Raw genomic sequence first — 21,785 nt, forward strand, 5'->3', positions numbered from 1 at the left:
ACTCCATTAAGGTGTGTTAAATGCCAAAGAATGGGACATGTAGCGGCTCTGTGCAAAGGAAAGAAAAGATGTGTGAAGGGGAACATGATTATGGTGAATGTGGGAACAATGTCAAGGTTAACTGTTGTAATTGTGGTGGGGAACACAGTGCAGCATTGGTGGATGCCAAGTGCAGAAATAGGCTGCAGAGGCCGAAATATATAAAATCACTCATAATGTCTCTTATGCAGAGGCTGCAAGGCAGACTGGTGCAACAAGCAGAGTGATGGAGATAATAGGGTTACTCCTGGAATAAGTGTACCTACTGTAGGAAATGCTGCTTATTTTGTGGCGGGCCGGCCACCTGCAGGCTGACTTCTGTCTTCAGTTGAAGGGTGTTTCTTCTGACACATTGGTGCAGCTGGCTTCCGGGTTAAGCGGGCGGGTGTTAAGGAGCACGGTTTGGCGGGTCATGTTTTGGAGGACGCATGCTGTCGTAGCAATTTCCTGTATTACCAAATGAGGAGAGTTACAAACCACACACCAGTCAAGAGTTATACTTAAATTTCATCTTTAATAATATTATGAGCTTTACAATAGCCCTTTGACTCTCAGATCAATTCAGTGTCTATAATGAATTCTGAGAGTCCCTACAGTCGAATACAAAGATCTTTTATAGCCAAGATACACCCCTCTCAACTTACATGACGAACCACAGAACTCTTCACAAAGGGTCTTTTACTTGAGAAAGGAGTATCCCATAGCCAGATAGCATTATCTATAAATTATCGTTCAGTTTGGTCTCTAAGACGAGGTTCTAATCTCGTTCCTGGTACTTCATAGTACAAAAACATTACCTCACTATCTAGAATGCTCTTTAGGCTTTATTGGCCAAAGACATCGTAAATCTCCTCTGTCAGTGCTATCTCATAGAGGCCCATCCTCAGTGGAACACACACACACAATAGTTGACAGATTCTATTCTGTCGAATAAAACAACCATTCTAATGCAATACAAAGATTATAATATAATCTTACAAGCACTATAACATAATCTCGCAATTTTCCACGACAATGCCTCGACCTTCGCCTTTCCCGAGCCTGTTGGGGAGTTGCAGAAATTAGACAAGATCGTAATTGAAATTGGCAGAAAATGGGAGTAAAATACACCAAAATATATATATATATATAATAATAATAATTGTTTTCACAAATGTGCCGTGTGAAAGGACACCTTAATAGTTAATCAGATTTACTTTATATCCTTCATTGGAAGGGTTATCAACCTGACTGTGTTTGTGGAAAGAAGAACTGCCAAGTTAAAGATCATTGTGGAAGCAGCAACCGAGTTTTCAGGAGTAACAGATGTTACTGTCGCCATGATTGTTGACATGTTGACTCCTAATAATACTAATGATGTAAAGTCTCAGTATGATGATAATTAGAGTTATGGTTTTTGTTTTTCCTTCAGTGGAATGCCAGAAGCCTTGTTACTAACGGTCAGGAGTTTAAGATGCAGTTGAAGTCGAAAGTTTACATACACGTTTAGTTTACTAAAGTTTACTTACATAGGTTGGAGTCCTTAAAACTCGTTTTTCAACCACTCCACAAATTTATTATATACAAACTATAGTTTTGGCAAGACGGTTAGGACATGTACTTTGTGCATGACACAAGTCATTTTTCCAATAATTGTTTACAGACAGATTATTTCACTTATAATTCACTTTATCACAATTCCAGTGGGTGAGAAGTTTACACACACTAAGTTGACTGTGCCTTTAAACAGCTTGGAAAATTCCAGAAAATTATGTCATGGCTTTAGAAGCTTCTTATAGGCTAATTGACATAATTTGGGTCAATTGGAGGTGGACATGTGGATGTATTTCAAGGCCTACCTTCAAACACAGTGCCTCTTTGCTTGACATTATGGGAAAATCAGAAGAAATCAGCCAAGACCTCAGAAAAAACATTGTAGACCTCCACAAGTCTGGTTCATCCTTGGGAGCAATTTCCAAACACCTGAAGGTACCACATTCATCTGTACAAACAATAGTACTCAAGTATAAACACCATGGGACCACGTAGCCGTTATACCGCTCAGGAAGGAGACGCATTCTGTCTCCTTTAGATGAACGTACTTTGGAGAAAACAGGTACAAAGGTATCTATATCCACAGTAAAACGAGTCCTATATCGACATAACCTGAAAGGCCGCTCAGCAAGGAAGAAGCCACTGCTCCAAATCCGCCATAAAAAAGCCAGACTACGGTTTGCAACTGCACATGGGGACAAAGATCGTACTTTTTGGAGAAATGTCCTGTGGTCTGATGAAACAAAAATAGAACTGTTTGGCCATAATGACCATCGTTATGTTTGGAGGAAAAAGGGGATGGCTTGCAAGCTGAAGAAAACCATCTCAACCGTGAAGCACGGGGGTGGCAGCATCATGTTGTGGGGGTGCTTTGCTGCAAGAATGACTGGTGCACTTCACAAAATAGATGGCATCACGAGGAAGGAAAATTATATGGATATATTGAAGCAACATCTCAAAACATCAGTCAGGAAGTTAAAGCTTGGTCGCAAATGGGTCTTCCAAATGGACAATGACCCCAAGCATACTTCCAAAGCTGTGGCAAAATGGCTTAAGGACAACAAAGGTATTGGAGTGGCCATCACAAAGCCCTGACCTCAATCCTATAGAACATTTGTGGGCAGAACTGAAAAAGCATGTGCGAGCAAGGAGGCCTACAAACCTGACTTAGTTACACCAGCACTGTCAGGAGGAATGGGCCAAAATTCACCCAACTTATTGTGGGAAGCTTGTGGAAGGCTACCCAAAACGTTTGACCCAAGTTAAACAATTTGAAGGCAATGCTACCAAATACTAATTGAGTGTATGTAATATTCTGACCCACTGGGAATGTGATGAAAGAAATAAAAGCTGAAATAAATAATTCTCTCCACTATTATTCTGACATTTCACATTCTTAAAATAAAGTGGTGATCCTAACTGACCTAAGACAGGGAATTTTTACTATGATTAAATGTCAGGAATTGTGAGAAACTGAGTTTTAATGTATTTGGCTAAGGTGTATGTAAACTTCCGACTTCAACTGTATATGAAATTGATTTAGAGATCAAACATGATGTTATATGTGTTCAAGAAACATGACTTGGACCACATCTTGTTTCATTTTTCTGATAGATCAATTGTACAGTGTGGTGGTTGTTTTTAATATACCTGTCCCATCTGAATATGAATGTGTGATGGTGGAAATCTACAGTGCATGTAGTAATATTAAGTTATAAAATTTGTACAACCCTTGTCGTCAACTATCTGTAGAGATGTTTGATGAAATATCAGGAGAATTGAGCTCTAGAGAGATATGGTGCGGCGACTTTAATGCACATAGTAGTTTATGGGGAAGTAGACATACAGATACTAATGGTACTATTGTGGAAGAAATGATGGAAACAAGAGCATTAGCATGTCTTAACGATGGATGTGGTACAAGAGTTGATGTTGTTAGAGGGGTTACATCCTGCCTGGACCTCACAATGGCTTCTAACTCTATTGCATCTATGTGTGAATGTAATGTAATGACACATTCTACTGTTGGAAGTGATCATTTCCTGATTTCGTGTACCATGAACTTTGATGTTGCTATTCCAGACAGGGTACCAATCAGAAGATGGGGCTTTCATAAAGCAGACTGGGAAAAGTCTGGTGATCATTGCTTAAAGTCTGTTGGAGAGTTGTCTTTAGAAAGGCTGGTTGATGTACAGTGGGGAGAACAAGTATTTGATACACTGCCGATTTTGAAGGTTTTCCTACTTACAAAGCATGTAGAGGTCTGTAATTTTTATCATAGGTACACTTCAACTGTGAGAGACGGAATCTAAAACAAAAATCCAGAAAATCACATTGTATGATTTTTAAGTAATTAATTTGCATTTTATTGCATGACATAAGTATTTGATACATCAGAAAAGCAGAACTTAATATTTGGTACAGAAACCTTTGTTTGCAATTACAAAGATCATACGTTTCCTGTAGTTATTGACCAGGTTTGCACACACTGCAGCAGGGATTTTGGCCCACTCCTCCATACATACCATCTCCAGATCCTTCAGGTTTCGGGGCTGTCGCTGGGCAATACGGACGTTCAGCTCCCTCCAAAGATTTTCTATTGGGTTCAGGTCTGGAGACTGGCTAGGCCACTCCAGGACCTTGAGATGCTTCTTACGGAGCCACTCCTTAGTTGCCCTGGCTGTGTGTTTCGGGTCGTTGTCATGCTGGAAGATCCAGCCACGACCCATCTTCAATGCTCTTACTGAGGGAAGGAGGTTTTTGGCCAAGATCTCGCGATACATGGCCCCATCCATCCTCCCCTCAATACGGTGCAGTCGTCCTGTCCCCTTTGCAGAAAAGCATCCCCAAAGAATGATGTTTCCACCTCCATGCTTCACGGTTGGGATGGTGTTCTTGGGGTTGTACTCAACCTTCTTCTTCCTCCAAACACGGCGAGTGGAGTTTAGACCAAAAAGCTCTATTTTTGTCTCATCAGACCACATGACCTTCTCCCATTCCTCCTCTGGATCATCCAGATGGTCATTGGCAAACTTCAGACGGGCCTGGACATGCACTGGCTTGAGCAGGGGGACCTTGCGTGCGCTGCAGGATTTCAATCCATGACAGCGTAGTGTGTTACTAATGGTTTTCTTTGAGACTGTGGTCCCAGCTCTCTTCAGGTCATTGACCAGGTCCTGCCGTGTAGTTCTGGGCTGATCCCTCACCTTCCTTATGATCATTGATGCCCCACGAGGTGAGATCTTGCATGGAGCCCCAGACCGAGGGTGATTGACCGTCATCTTGAACTTCTTCCATTTTCTAATAATTGCGCCAACAGTTGTTGCCTTCTCACCAAGCTGCTTGCCTATTGTCCTGTAGCCCATCCCAGCCTTGTGCAGGTCTACAATTTTATCCCTGATGTCCTTACACAGCTCTCTGGTCTTGGCCATTGTGGAGAGGTTGGAGTCTGTTTGATTGAGTGGGTGGACAGGTGTCTTTTATACAGGTAACGAGTTCAAACAGGTGCAGTTAATACAGGTAATGAGTGGAGAACAGGAGGGCTTCTTAAAGAAAAACTAACAGGTCTGTGAGAGCCGGAATTCTTACTGGTTGGTAGGTGATCAAATACTTATGTCATGCAATAAAATGCAAATTAATTATTTAAAAATCATACAATATGATTTTCTGGATTTTTGTTTTAGATTCCGTCTCTCACAGTTGAAGTGTACCTATGATAAAAATTACAGACCTCTACATGCTTTGTAAGTAGGAAAACCTGCAAAATCGGCAGTGTATCAAATACTTGTTCTCCCCACTGTATGTGCTGCCTCTGTGACCTCTCTGATTTTGAGTGCTGCGAATTTATATGTACCAGTGAGTGAAGTCGGTGAGAAAAGGAAGGTGGTTCCATGGTGGACTGAAGAGTGCACTACGGCTATTCAAGAAAGAAATAGGGCTTACAGAGTGTTGCATAGGAATATGACTACTGAGAATCTAGTTGATTTCCAAAGGAAAGAGCTTTAGTTTGCAGGGTCTTTAAGTCTGTCATAGAGAAATGATGGATACAGTTCTGCTTTACAATAGGCATGGGGTACTGAGCTGGGGGATGTATGGTCTATATTGAAGAAGATGACTGGAAAAAGCAAGTCCACTCGAATTCCAGTTTTGGTTGTGGGTCAAAAATGGCCGTAATTGATCAAGTAAAAGCTGACTTGTTGGGGAAGATATTTGCTAAGGTACATATTGGGGTTACTTTGGATGAAGTATAGTGCATTCGGAAAGGATTCAGACCCCTTTACTTTTTCCAAATTTTCTTACGTTACAGCCCTATTTTAAATAGTTTTTTCCCCTCATAAATCCACACACATAACCCCATAATGACAAAGCAAAAAAAGTTATTTTGACATTTTTGCAAGTTTATCAAAAAAATAATAAATGGAAACATCACATTTAAATAAGTATTCAGACCCTTTACTCAGTACTTTGTTGAAGCACCGTTGGCAGCGATTAGAGCCTTGTGTCTTCCTGGGTATGACGCTACAAGCTTGGCACACCTGTATTTTGGGAGTTTCTCCCATTGTTCTTTGAAGATTCTCTCAAGCTCTGTCAGGTTGGATGGGGAGCGTCACTGCACAGCTATTTCCAGGTCTCTGCAGAGAAGTTCAATTGTGTTCAAGTCCAGGCTCTGGCTGGGCCACTCAATGACATTCAGAGACTTGTCCCGAGGCCAATCCTCCATTGTATTAGCTGTATGCTTAGGGTTGTTGTCCTGTTGGAAGGTGAACATTCGCCCCAGTCTGAGGTCCTGAGCGCTCTGGAGTAGGTTTTCATTAAGGATCTCTCTGTACTTTGCTCCGTTCATCTTTCCCTCGATCCTGACTAGTCTCCCAGTCCCTGCCTCTGAAAACACCTCTACAGCATGATGCTGCCACCACCATGCTTCACCGTAGGGATGGTGCCAAGTTTCCTCCAGACGTGACGCTTGGCATTTAGGCCAAAGAGTTCAATCTTGGTTTCATCAAACCAGAGAATCTTGTTCCTTATGGTCTGAGAGTCCTTTACGTGCCCTTTGTCAAACTCCAAGCGGGCTGTCATGTGCCTTTTACTGAGGAGGGTTTCCGTCTGGCCACTCTACCATAAAGGCCTGATTGGTGGAGTGCTGCAGGGATTGTTGTCCTTCTGGAATGTTCTCCACAGAGGAACTCTGGAGCTCTGTCAGATTGACCACCGGGTTCTTGGTCATCTCCCTGAGTTCTTTCATTTAAGAATGATGGAGGCCACTGTGTTCTTGGTGACCTTCAATGTTGCAGAAATGTTTTAGTACCCTTCCACAGATCTGTGCCTCGACACAATCCTGTCTCAAAGCTCTATGGACATTTCCTTCAACCTCATGGCTTGGTTTTTGCAAAGACATGAACTGTCAACTGTGGGTCCTTATATAGACAGGTGTGTGCCGTTCCAAATCATGTCCAATCAATTGAATTTACCTCAGGTGGACTCCAATCAAGTTGTAGAAACATCTCATGGATGATCAATGGAAACAGGATGCATCTTTTTTATTTTTTATACATTTGCAGAGATGTCTCTGAAGACTGTGGGGGTATGAGTGGCAAGAGACTGACGAGTGAGGATGACATGAGAACAGAAGAGGAAGATGTGGATGAATCATCAGTGTGGTCCGGAACTATCTGCCAGGATTCTGATCAGTCATCTGATGATACAAGTGTCGAGTCTGTCACTGAGAGAGTGATGTCTTCTGAGGTGTCTTCCTGTTGTGGTTCCTAACCTGAGGTTAGACCTCTGAGCACAGTGCCTAGTATTCCTGCCAAGTTTTTAGGTGAGGGTGTTCATACTAGACTGGGTAGGCTTATTAAGCCAGTGAATAGGCTTATTCAAACTACACTACATGAAAAAAAGTATGTGGACGCCTGCTCGTCGAACATCTCATTCCAAAATCATGGGCATTAATATGGAGTTTGTCCCCCTTTTGCTGCTACAACAGCCTCCACTCTTCTGGGAAGTCTTTCCACTAGATGTTGGAACATTGCTGGGTGAACTTCCATTTAGCCATGAGCATTAGTGAGGTCGGGCACTGCTGTTGGGTGATTAGGCCTGGCTTGCAGTTTGCATTCCAATTCCTCCCAAAGGTGCTTGATGGGGTTGAGGTCAGGGCTCTGTGCAGGCCAGTAAAGTTCTCTCGACAAACCATTTCTGTATGGACCTTGCTTTGTGCAAGGGGGCATTATCATGCTGAAACAGGAAAGGGCCTTCCCCGAACTGTTGCGACAAAGTCGGAACCACAGAATTGTCTAGAATGCCATTGCATGCTGTAGCATTAAGATTTCCCTTCACTGGAACTATCCAGGCTGTATCGCATCCGGCCGTGACTGGGATTCCCATAGGGTGGCGCACAATTGGCCCAGCGTTGTCCGGGTTTGGCCGGGATAGGCCGTCATTGTAAATAAGAATTTGTTCTTAACTGACTTGCCTACTTAAATAAAGGTTAAATAAATAAAAAACTAAAGGGCCTAGCCCGAACTATGAAAAACAACCCCATTATTCCTCCTTCACCAAATTTTACAGATGGCACTATGTATTCGGGCAGGTACAGTGCCTTGCAAAAGTATTCATCCCCCTTGGCGTTTTTCCTATTTTGTGACATTACAACCTGTAATTTAAATGGATTTTTATTTGGATTTCATATAATGGACATACACAAAATAGTCAAAATTGGTGAAGTGAAATAAAAATAATTACATTTAAATGTAAAACTGTAAAGTATTCAATCCCTATGCTATGAAGCCCCTAAATAAAATCTAGTGCAACCAATTACCTTCAGAAGTCACAGAATTAGTTAAATAAAGTCCACCTGTGCGCAATCTAAGTGTCACATGATCTATACACCTGTTCTGAAAGGCCCCAGAGTCTGCAACACCACTAAGCAAGGGGCACCACCAAGCAAGCGGCACCATGAAGACCAAGGAGCTCTCCAAACAGGTCAAGGACAAAGTTGTGGAGGAGTACAGATCAGGGTTGGGTTCTAAAAAAATACCTGAAACTTTGAACATCCCACGGAGCACCATTAAATCCATTATTAAAAAATGGAAAGAATATGGCACCACAACAAACCTGCTAAGAGAAAACCAAAACTCAAGGACCAGGCAAGGAGGGCATTAACCAGAGAGGAAACAAGAGACCAAAGATAACCCTGAAGGAGCTGCAAAGCTCCACAGCGGAGATTGGAGTATCTGTCCATAGGACCACTTTATGCCGTACACTCCACCGAGCTGGGCTTTATGGAAGAGTGGCCAGAAAAAAGCCATTGCTTAAAGAAAAAAATAAGCAAACACGTTTGGTGTTCGCCAAAAGGGATGTGGGAGACTCCCCAAATACATGGATTAAGGTACTCTGGTCAGATGAGACTAAAATTAAGCTTTTTTGGTCATCAAGGAAAATGCTATGTCTGGCACAAACCCAACACCTCTCATCACTCCGAGAACACCATTCCCACAGTGAAGCATGGTGGTAGCAGCATCATGCTGTGGGGATGTTTTCATCGACAGGGACTGGGAAACTGGTCAGAATTGAAGGAATGATGGATGGCGCTAAATACAGGGAAATTCTTGAGGGAAACCTGTTTCAGTCTTCCAGAGATTTGAGACTGGGATGGAGGTTCACCTTCCAGCAGGACAATGACCCTAAGCATACTGCTAAAGCAACACTTGAGTGGTTTAAGGGGAAACATTTAAATGTCTTGGAATGTCCTAGTCAAAGCCCAGACCTCAATCCAATTGAGAATCTGAGGTATGGGGGCCTCCCGGGTGGCGCAGTGGTCTAAGGATTCTGGGTTCGAGCCCAGGCTCTGCCGCATCCGGCCGCGATCTGGAGGCCCATGGGGCGGCGCACAATTGGCCCAGCGTCACCCGGGTTAGGGAAGGCAGGGATATCCTTGTCTCATCGCGCAGTAGTGACTCCTGTGGTGGGCCGGGTGCAGTGCACGCTGACCAGGTCGCTAGGTGTATGGTGTTTCCTCCGACACATTGGTGCGGCTGGATTCCGGGTTGGATGTGCGTTGTGTCAAGAAGCAGTGCGTCTTGGTTGGGTTGTGTTTTGGAGGACGCATGGCTCTCGACCTTCGCCTCTCCCGAGTCCGTACGGGAGTTGCAGCGATGAGACAAGACAGTAACTACTACCAATTGGGGAGAAAAAGGGGTTAAAATAATAAAAAATCTAAAAAATAAAAGAGAATCTGTGGTATGACATAAAGATTGCTTTACACCAGTGGAACCCATCCAACTTGAAGGAACTGGAGCAGTTTTGCCTAGAAGAATTGCAAAAATCCCAGTGGCTAGATTTGCCAAGCTAATAGAGTCATACCCCAAAAGACTTGCAGCTGTAATTGCCGCAAAAGTTGGCTCTACAAAGTATTGACTTTGGGGGGGTGAATAGTTATGCACGCTCAAGTTTTCAGTTTTTTTTGTCTTATTTCTTGTTTGTTTCACAATAAAAAATATTTTGCATCTTCAAAGTGGTAGGCATGTTGTGTAAATCAAATGATACAAACCCTCAAAAAAAATCTATTTTAATTCCAGGTTGTAAGGCAACAAAATAGGAAAAATGCCAAGGGGGTGAATACTTTCGCAAGCCACTGTAGCATTCTCCTGGCATCCGCCAATCACAGATTCGTCCGTCAGAATGCCAGATGGTGAAGCGGGACTGTTGCCTTGAGTGAGTGTATAATTGTTTTTCTTTCTTTGCTTTGTTACCTTCAAGGTAATGGTTTTGTTGGTGTCCATAATCTATCGTAAAAAAACAGTGGGGGTGAATGTAGCAGAGTGATGTTGTTACCCTAGATTATGCACAGGCATTTTATTTTGAAGGAGTTGTACAAGGGACTCTTATTTTGATATAGCAGAGAGGACTGGGTCAATGGGTCACCTCGAGGTGATGCATTTATTTTTGTATTAATTTACATTCATTGTATGTGTATTATTTTATCACAGTTTGGTTGCTGTCCTTTTATTTGATGTAAAAGCACTGAACTATTATCATGTTTTAAAAAGTGTGTCATGTCAGGTTTAATAGTTACATTGTTAGGTTGGTTTGGACACGTGTGCGTGAGCTGACATTGCAACTTGTTTTTGTTGATTCTCTGCAGGTATGTTGTAATATAACTGTTGTTTGTGTGTTTTATTTTGTACTGTGGTGTGTGTTGTGCTAGTTGCACGGCATTTGTGCACCACAATATATTTTTGTGACCTCTCTCATTTGCCTATTCTTGGGAGCAGTGGTGACCCATCATCAAATGTGATCCCCACATTTTTAGCAACATTTTTTTGAGGGCATGCCTGTTTTGTATGTTATTTTGGCATTAATGCGTGTCACATATCAGTTTGCAAACAACGTAAAAAAAAAAATATATCATTGAGTTAATAAAGCCACATACAAACATGGTTTCTTTTTTGTTTTCTTGAGTAAGGCAGCGCCAAAATGCAGGTGTTTCAGTCTACCTCAGTGCTTTCTGTGGTGGTGGGGCAAGCCAGCAGAAAATACGGAGCGTTGCCCCTTGATTGGCTCAGTGTTCTGTCACTCATGGGGAAACTACGTCACGCCAAGTCTAAGGGTAGAGCTCTAAAATTCTAGCCCCTTGGGTGCTGCCATAGATTTACCTTAGAAGTGCCCATCTAAGAAGGCTCAAGGTCATTGGCCACAGATAAAATCACGTCAAATCACGTTATATCTACCGTAGCTTTGATTGGACTGAAGCATGATTTGCGCCGCACTCAAAACAAGTGAGTGAGTTGAAGACAACTGGGAACTCGTTTGAACTTTCATCCCAACTCGGAATTATATTATATCCAACTCGGAATTGGGAACATGGGCCTCTTTCTAGAGCTACGATCTGAAGATCACTGACGTCATCATAATTTAAAAAAAATATATATTTGAGTTCCCAGTTCTCATCGGCCATTGGACATAAACATTACACAACAAGTTTGAAATCGCTAATTCAACAATGAGTGGTTAGGAAGGAATCAATGGCTAACTGCAAGTGTTGCAAAGCAATCACTAGCCTGATACTCAGTGGAGAGGGTGTGTGGTCCAAGTCTGGGGTCTCTTTTCCAAACTTAAAAGGATAAACATTCACATGCAACACCATGGGCCAGAAAATGTTGAATACATTGGCTATGCTGTCAATCCAGCATGACTTTTGCCATGCTCAAAACAACTGGAAACTCGGAAATGGGAAATCTCAGACTTCAGTGAGTTCAAGACAACTGGGAACTCGAGAAAAAAAATTAGCTCCTACTGGGAAAATACATTTTGAACGGTAATCCAACTCGGAGTTCCAACTCGGGAACTCTGGCCTCTTTCTATAGATCACTGACGTCATGATTCAAACTTTGATGACAAAGTTTGATGACAAAATTTACACACGAAGGACCGCTGCGCCACCTTCCTGTTCAAGTGAGCACAGCACAACAAGGTGAGTCAAACATGTATTGTATGCTGCTGCATAAGTTATGTAATATGCCAGGGAGATAGTATTACTTTCTTAGCTACAGTATACATTAGTGTATGTTGTGTAGTAAGCTTTTAGTAGCCCATGTGCCTCACCCTAATAATTTGGTCTATTTTCACCACTGTTCTGACTTGGTGGTGCACATGTAGCCTATAATTTGTTTTTGAGAAATGTAATCATTGAATATTGTAAGAGCTTTCATTGTCTGCTTATATGCCCCCTTTATTTATCCTATGGTTCTGACCTGGTGTACAGGGAGAACACTTAGTACGGCCCATGTTCTGAATTCTGTCTCTGTACATTTCAAAAGTGCTTCACAAATAGTTATATTGACTGCGTCCTTCCTAGCTCACTCATTAATGTTTTAATGGAAATTACAGATTGCCTCTTATCCGCTTGTTGTCCCCTTATGTCATAGTTTGTACATCTCAATTGTCAGTAGGTAACACATTTGTTTAAGCAAGTCAGCCATATCAGCTGTTTATGTAAAGGCAGTAAATGAGGCTGAAAGAACTGTTTCGCTGCCAGACAAGGTTCCGCTGATAGCCAGGTGTAGCAGTGGTATAGTGCAATTAATGTATTGTTTAGTGTTGTGCAGTGGCTTTGCTGGCATACATCCCACTTTCTTTTTTTTTACCCCACCAAGATGTACATGCTAAAATTGCCACTGCTTGGGAGAAGGTGCGCAAGAGCTGACACTGCAACCAGTTTGTCAACTCTCTGCAAGTGGCAAATAAATCCCCACAAATGCAGAATTAAGCACGCTACAGAGGCAAACAAAATGAAAAACCTACACCAAACTTAAAGACAGGACACAAACCTAAAGGTGGAGCAAAATGAAAACAGGAGAAATCAGATAAAGGATCGTTTTTCTAGATTGGGTTTCAAATTGGGAGAGCCAACTAAAGGTGTTAACCCTCCACATCTCTTAAGACAAGTGGAGCACTGGGCCAGCCACTCTTAAATATCACATGGGCCAGCACAGGTGAAACACCTTCTGATTAATGAGGTGACACCACATCCAACCTCAAAATATAAATGGAAAAACCAAAGTCTGTAACACCACTGCTGTGGAGGGACCGTTGTTTTTTTAATATAAACCATATTGTTTGTTTATACTGTCTCATTTGTTTTCAGTGTTATAGAAGTGTCATTGTACGAGGGAACTGTCATCTACAATTTTGATAGGTCCTTTGATGGTGTTGGAAGAATAAACGGATTAATTTTTAATTCATGAGTCACTGACGGGCTGTATTTCTGTGTCCCTGCATGCAAAAGTGACAGAAGAGAAATGAAATACCTGCTGAAAACCCAAAGCAGAAGACAACGTAGACAAAGAGAAAGTGCAAGATATCACTTAGGATCATCTGCAAAGGAAAAAAAAGACATAGTAAAAAAGAGAGTATCAAAGGAACTGTGGATTATAACTACAGCTGGGTCACGACACCAATGTTGTGCCAATCATACATTTATTGTAAATACCCTGTGGCAATGAATCCTATAGCTTCTCTATAGGAGTGTGACCAGGACCTGTCCCCCAGAGACTCAGTATAGCACTGCTGATCTAGGATCAGGTCCCCCCTGTCCATATCATTTTATTCAATATGATCTAAAAGGCAAGTGATCCTATATCAGCACTCTTACTCGGAGAGTCTTTGTGAAAACAGGCCCTGGTATCCATTATACCTTCTGTATCATAACACTGTAGATGCCTATGTGTCCGTATCCCCTGGAGAAGTAGAACAGGTTGACCCAGCTGAGAGCCAGACACAGCACAAAGAACCCCAGGTACTCCACCCTCCCACAGCAGTACAGCACCGAGGAGGACAGGAAGATCGTCTGCAGAAAACTACATACAAAGTCAACTTGAACTCAAGTTTTATCACTCACTCCGAAAAATAACCTCTGACACTTACAGTATGAAACACTAATTTCCTACCCACACATGCATAGAGCTGCCAATAAACGTACATGAGCAACATGGCATGGCTTAGGATGGCTTTCACACATACAGTATGTAAAATCACACATGCACACACCTCTCCTGTGAATAAATGACAGGCTTCTACTGCTGTAAAAAGCTGATCCGCTAGACTCAGGAATTACTGTCTGGTATGCTCCAGAGTAAAAGGTGGCTGGATATCAGAGAGTGAGAGAAATTGAGCTGAAGTGAAAATTGTTTCTATGGACAGCACTTTGGCAACACTGATTTGATCTCCTGCATGATGTTTGCCTGGATCCAAACTGAGTTGCTCAGTTTCAGCTAGACTAATGCTAGAATAATGTATCTTATTGTGATCATGCAGAAAGACCTCACCGTTCCCTTCTTCCTCTTGTAGGCGGTTAAGAAAAACATCTGAGCAGCGAACTTGTCCCACTCCTCCAGTTCAGAGGCTCAATCTGGAGCATCGCATGGCGATTCTAAAATAAAATGCTACTACTACCCACTGGGCACACATTGGTTGTTTCCGCGTCATTTCAATTCAATTAAGTTGAACCAATGTGGAATAGATGTTGAATTGACGTCTGTGCCCAGTGGGTAGAATCACACTTTGATGCAAGTAGATCTTACTTTTGGTCTCTCTTTCTCTTGAAATGCATTTCCTTACAGTACACGTACCCCCGAGACACACCGACAGAGAGGTTGGAGCACAGGGTCAACCACCGCGCAGCACCCCTGGAGCAGATAAGGGTTGAGTGCCTTTCTCAAGGGCACAACGACAGGAGATGGCATTTAGAGCCCCATTTAAACCTGGTGCTAACATAAGTCCTTAATCTTGTCCACATTCTGATTCTGCCCACTTTTCTAGACAGGTTTAGACGATTATAAGATGCATTGTGATCTGATCTTCCTGACCACCCCCGAAGGTGTAGACAGAGCTGAACAGTGAAACCATTTAAATAATCATTATCCAGCCCTCTTAAATCATTGACAGGAGGCACCATTGCCTCAGGCCATCAATATGTGTCTTTAAATAAATACATATTATTTTGAAAGAATATTTCTGAAATAATTTGCATACAGGGAGGGATCAGGAAATCTGGTCAAAATGCAGACACAGTGTAGATGCATGTGAACAAGATCAGGACAACGGATGCATTATAGCACCAACTGGGGCTTATGATTTGATCTTATTATATTAACGCTGTAGACAATCTCCAGGACAGAGTTCTTCTCCTAGGAGTCACAGTGAGGCCAAATCGTCCAGGGAGGAATGGACAGGTCTGTACACCCACTCAGTGAATTTACGGGACAGGTGTCTGGTCTCCCTCTTATGGAACTCACGATGCATCATGTTCTCAAACAGCTAGAGGAAGAATACAACAATTGGCCAACACGTAATGGAAGGATGTAGCACATTATCATAAACACAATGTATTTTCTTCTGATGTCTAACATGAACAAAATATTACATTAAAGATCAGATGGCTTCATTTTTAAACAACAAACTGTTGATCTGTTCTCCAGTAGGTCTACATTAAGTAGTGGGCCGAACAACCATACAGCATTACTCCATATCAGACTCCTTCCTTACCCCGATCTTGCCAAACTTGGCAGACAGTTTTATAGGCATCAGGCCCTGGTTGTTGTCCAAGTCCTCCAGCCTCCACCTGGGGTGCAGGCGAGCAGCCGTGGTGAGGATGTAATCGTACATGGAGTTGATGAAGTCCGTGTTCTCTGGTGTGTTATCAGTTGACACCACCACCAGGGCATGCAGCACCATGTTACCCAGGGAGTCCCTCTCTCTCACATCTACCCAATGGTAGGAGTTCTCCAGCAGGAAGTCATCTACCTCAGGCTGGTTGGTGCAAACAGCCAGGGGCAGAGTCAGCTCACCTGGAAACACATTTTCCCTCACTTTAATGTATTTTCCATCACTCTACCCACCACAACAGTGACAATTGTATTTTCTGGATATGCAAACACACTTTCTGTAAGGTTCCACAAAACACTTTCATACAATTCCCTAAGTCATAAACAAGGGAATTATTATTCTCTCAGAGGAATGACTAGAGGTCTGACAAGCAGGAAATGTTGTTGCAAACCTACCAGAGGAGGGCACTGTTCAAGGCTCAGTGATACTGACACACTCACAAAACTACAGTAGAAGCTGAGTAGATCATGAGGCTGGAAGAATTTCCCACAGGCTTCGGCATGGACTTCTGCTCCTTTCTTGATCAATAGCTGAACAGAATAGGTGCTCCTTCTCTCAATGGCAATATGAAGGGCTGTTTGCCCTGAATGATACAGAGATAGAAAGGATAGACTGTCAGAAAATGCATGGCTTTACATATACACTAACATGACTGTATTTTTATATTACATTGGTTGAGGGCTGTGTACATAAAACTGAGTTGTCAGAAGCATGGTGTAGAATAGATGAACAACATCAAGTAATTATAATTCTGGCTATATGAAAGTTCACCTTTGTAATAGCTGGCGGTGTATGCTACATTTATAAATTATTTGATGTCCCCATCTTCTCTGAGATGTCAAGGAGAAATTTAATTGCGCTATTTCTGCCGTCTCTCAGATTCAGTAGAGCCTTCAGTGTTTTTACCATACAATTGATTTAGGAGAGCAGGAGGTGAAAGAATGGAGTATAAAAGAATACACAGACAAAAAATATTATCCATTTACGTTAATTTTCTTTGTCATTTAGCAGACGCTGTTATCCAGAGCGATTAGGGTTAAGTGCCTTACTCAGGGGCACTCCGGCAGATTGTTCACATAGTCGGTTCAGGGAACTTTCAGTTACTGGCCCAACACTCTTAACCACTAGGCTACCTACGTTACATTACAGGGCCCTTATAACTGTGTAATCACAGTGTAACAAATATTGTAATAACTCATTGTTACATTGTACTTACACTGTACTTGGGTTAGGGATAGGGCTAAGGCTAAGGTTACAGCTATAAATACAATTTATAACCACTCTAGGGTTAGGGTTGAGGTTAGGGTTGAACTGGGATGTGGACATGAAGATAGGGTTAGGGTAATGGCTAGGGTTAAGGCTATAGTGTAGCCGGGGTGTGGACATGAAGCTGTAAAGTACTAATATACAATGTAACCCTAAAATGCAAAAATTATACAATACTACAGAATATAATACACAGTCTGCCTAACACTCAGTGTTGGAGAGCTTCTTCATGGACTGATGCAGGTACTGAACCAGACCCTCAAGCTTCATGACATTCCCAGTGGACACGGCCTCAAACAGCTGCCCCCTCCTCTTTGTTCTCCTCCAAACCTTTTATTTTCCAACAAAGAAACATGTTAGACTTTAGTATTGGGAAAGCATTTATTTTTCAATTGGAAAACAAAATACACATGGTCTTGCCCAAAATGGCTTTAAAACAAAAGGCCTTCTTCTAATGATATTGTAAATGAGCTTCTGATGAACAAATCCTTCCCCCTGAGGAAGACAGTTGTGTCCTCTCAAACAGTGTTAAAACTGTTATTAGTGTTACTACAATAAGGCTATAAACACCAATTGTCCCCATACAGCACAGTATGTGTTATTATGTTCAGTGAACGTGCCGTCTCACTTGTCAAAGTTGAGATTGAATCTGATCTTGGGTATGGCCTTCTCCAGTTCCTCCTGGTAGTCTGAGTCCATGGCGGTCAGGCTTCTTCACCTGTCTGCTCTGTGCCCTCTCATCATTCTTCCTGTCAACTGTCTCCAGAGAGAAGGTAGGGTACTCTAGATCCATTGCCTTGCTCATAATGACTCGTCAAACCGATGGTCTGGGAGAGACAATACAATGATAACACTTCACATTCATGTAAAAACAGTATGTTCAGTATGTTATAAACCCCCTGAGAGGATTTACCAAATCTAATTGAATTACATTGTAATGCAGTGAGGGACTGCATTCATGGTTCTCTTCCTAAGTTTTGACCTGGTCAAATATTGTTTGGTCATACACATTTTAATAACTTGACATTGAATTTACATATGACCAAAAATCATTTCTTACATTTATCTAAAAGGTGCCGTAAAATGTTCATAGATCCTCTGAAACATGGTAGGAGAGTTGACCTCTGAATACACCAGCTTTAAGATATGTGATGTTTCACCCCCAGATGGCTAACAAAGCTGGTTATTTATTAGTACTTCCACATTACAACTGTAATAGAAAACTTTAACCAGGCCTTAAACCCATTCTTTACACAAATGACAGAAAAAATATTCCCAGTTCAGTTGAAAATTAGGACAGCCATTATTGAGAAATATGGTTAATAATCTCGTACATCTCCAAATGAAACTGATCAGAATGAATAATTACTTTGGGGTTTTAAATTATTTCTCCCAGGGAGGATGGTGTGAAAAACGACTTGTTTTGTTATTATTTCCCTCAACATGCCTTAGAAAAGAGGAAGGGGTAGACAATGACAAAGTTCTTCTCTGCCCACCATGTGGGGAACATCACATGTGGAAGAACAGAAAGAAGTCAGGGCCATAATTCAACCACGTGTCCATCCCCATTTATAACACAGCACATCTAGATCCATCTCATTCTCATCAAATATTTCAGGTTGATACCCTTGATTAAACCACATAATTGAGACAAATCTACATAACTGTGTTTTAGGGGCTACAGCATTCTGAAAACAAATCATATAATGCACAACATTAGTCACATTAGTTTTTTGAGCAACATATTGCTATTCTGCTGATACATTATTGTAAAACGAATGTGTCCCTTGTGTCCATTTGCATGGCACCACACTCGCTCAGCGTAAAACAGTGTGCACATGAACAAAGACTCTTATCCACTCTATGAGATCATGTCTGTATGCATAATTGATGTGGCCGTTTTGCTGTCACTTGATCTACTTTTCGGATCCTCATCTACTTGTCTCATAATGCTGCTGGACCCATTGGGGCTCAAGATGGCTTCCTCTCAGACCAAAATAAATATGATTACCAACCCCTGCCTACTAATAAAAAGATACACAAAAACAAAACTACAGCTTCTACCAACTGCAGCTTGTCAACAATGAGATCTCCCTCACCACAATGTATATTATGTTTCTCACTTGAAAACATTATTGTTTTTCTCAATCTAATAGACATCACATTAACCGCAGTATAGCTGAAACTCAGGCTAAGTAATCTAGTTGTTGTGCTTGTTTTAATCTGCTCTGATACAGTCTGTCTGTAACTGTGTACATTTGAATTGTCCTCCTGTGCAGGCCTTGTTTAAAAACGACTAGACTTGTAGACAATGACATCATGTATCGTCATGGAAACAATACATTTTAGAATTGCCGTTCCAGACATGTGTAATTAATAACGAGCATGCAATGCCAAACAGTGAGAAATTGTGATTTGGTTATTTTCATGGTGTCTACACAGTAGTTTCTCTCAGTGATCTCATGCACAACATGTTGACCGGAGTGAATGTTTACAGTTTTAAAAACTCTCCTACAATTCAGTTAAAGCAATAGAAGAACTGAAAGCTTCTCACATAAACAAAGCAAATGCAAGCCATCATCAACACCTACTTATGATCCAATCATTCAAACAAGGACATGAAATCTAACTGGGATCTATAACATACTGTGTACTTATACAGAAATTAATTAATTCCTTCCGTGCCAGTATAAAGAGCATTTCACTGAGTGGTCTGTTGGATCATATTTTCTCTTATGTCTCTGTCCATCATATCATCTTTATATTAAATAAAGGTCTTAAATCCACAACTACAAGACAATTCAACCTATACAAGCAGAGGGTGTATGAATCTTACTCACTACAACTGTGAGTAGTAGTGAGATTCATACACACACGCAGAGAGTATCAGAGAGTATAAGAGTACATTACCACCAGAGAGAGCTCTGCTCTGAAAGCTTAAAAGGCTACATGGCTGACCCTTGGTGTTATTGACCCGGCCTCTGTAGCACAGCTGTGACAGCAATGATAGTGACCAGGAGAGGCACAAAGAATCTTAGCTAATTGTTATGAAAGTTGACAAATAACAGATGTATTGTAAAGGTATGTTGTTAACATTATATTCAAAAGTAAATGGACATCAGCTTAGCCATTGGCTCTTGTTTATGCATAAGCACCATATGTATACATACTGTATCCCTATTGATAAAAACATAGAACACCACATCCATAGTTGATAAGGTGTTGGACCAACATCGTTAGTAAATCCTCAAAGTTGGATGGCAAGGTAAAATTAGCAAATTCAGCATTTCACAATCTCTGCTTCAAAAGTTAATTTCAGTGTCCTGATTTGCCCCTTGTTGTACAACATTATGTTGCAAATGCTTAGCCAAAATATCATCCCCTTCTCATTACTTCACACATTTAGTAGCCTTGAACATTTTGCACAACTGACCAGAGGTTTTCTAATGTCCCTATAAGACCTAATGGTACTGTCTAGTTAGTTAGAGGCACAGGCATCTATCTTCTTAAATACTTTGTATACGTCAAAACAATGTAATAACACAAAAGTCGATGATTAATCTACACTGAACCAAAAAATATAAACGCAACATAAAAGTAAAAATGTTTCATGAACTGAAATAAAAAATCCCAGAAATGTTCCATTCGCACAAAAAGCTTATTTCTCTGTTTACATCCGTCAGTGAGCATTTCTTCTTTGAAAAAAGAATCCATCCACCTGACAGGTGTTGCATATCAAGAAGCTTATTAAACAGTATGATCATTGCACAGATGCACCTTGTGCTGGGGACAATAAAAGGCCACTCTAAAATGTGCCACAAGTTTTGAGGGAGCGTGCAATTGACATGCTGACTGCAGGAATGTCCACCAGAACTGTTGCCAGAGAATTTAATGTTCATTTCTCTACCATAAGCCGGCTCCTACGTCGTTTTAGAGAATTTGGCAGTACGTCCAACTGGTCTCACAACCGCAGACCACATGTAACCACACCAACCCAGGACCTCCACATCCGGCTTCTTCACCTGCGCGATCGTCTGAGACCAAAAACCGAAGAATTTCTGCACAAACTGTCAGAAACTGTCTCAGGGAAGCTCGTCTGTATGCTCGCTCTCCTCACCAGGGTCTTGACCTGACTGCAGTTCGGTATAGACTTCAGTGGGAAAACGCTCACCTTCAATGGCCACTGGCATGCTGGAGAAGTGTGCTCTTCACGGATGAATCCTCATTTCAACTGTACTGGACAGATGGCAGACAGCATCTATGGTGTCGTGTGGACGAGAGGTTTTCTGATGAGAACCTCATGATGGTGGTGGGGTTAGGGTATGGGCAGGCATAAGCTACGGACAACGAACACAATTTCATTTTATTGATGGCAATTGTAATGCACAAAGACACCATGATGATAATGATTACAACTGGATCCTGAGATCCATTGTCATGCCATTCATCCACCGCCATCATATCATATTTCAGCAAGATAATGCACAGTCCCGTGTCGCAAGGATCTGTACACAATTCCTGTAAGCTTAAAATGTCCCAGTTCTTCCATGGCCTGCATACTGTACGCACCAGACATGTCAACCATTGAGGATGCTCTGGATCAACGTGTACGACAGTGTGTTCCAGTTCCCGCTAATATCCACCAACATGTTGGTAAATGTTGGTCACACCAGATACAGACTGGTTTTCTGATCCACGGCCCTACCTTTTTTTAAGGTATCTGTGACCAACAGCTGCATATCTGTATTCCCAGTCATGTGAAATCCATAGATTAGGGCCTAATAAAT

General features: G+C 41.7%; 1 pseudogene; it reads right to left on the bottom strand.

The window, feature by feature from the left end:
- Positions 1-427: 427 nt before the first annotated feature.
- Positions 428-17,697, bottom strand: LOC139565118 (transient receptor potential cation channel subfamily V member 1-like; annotated as a pseudogene).
- Between the last annotated feature and the right edge of the window lie 4,088 nt (positions 17,698-21,785).

The sequence above is a fragment of the Salvelinus alpinus genome, chromosome 1 (assembly GCF_045679555.1).
Source record: "Salvelinus alpinus chromosome 1, SLU_Salpinus.1, whole genome shotgun sequence".
Lineage (NCBI taxonomy): Eukaryota > Metazoa > Chordata > Actinopteri > Salmoniformes > Salmonidae > Salvelinus > Salvelinus alpinus.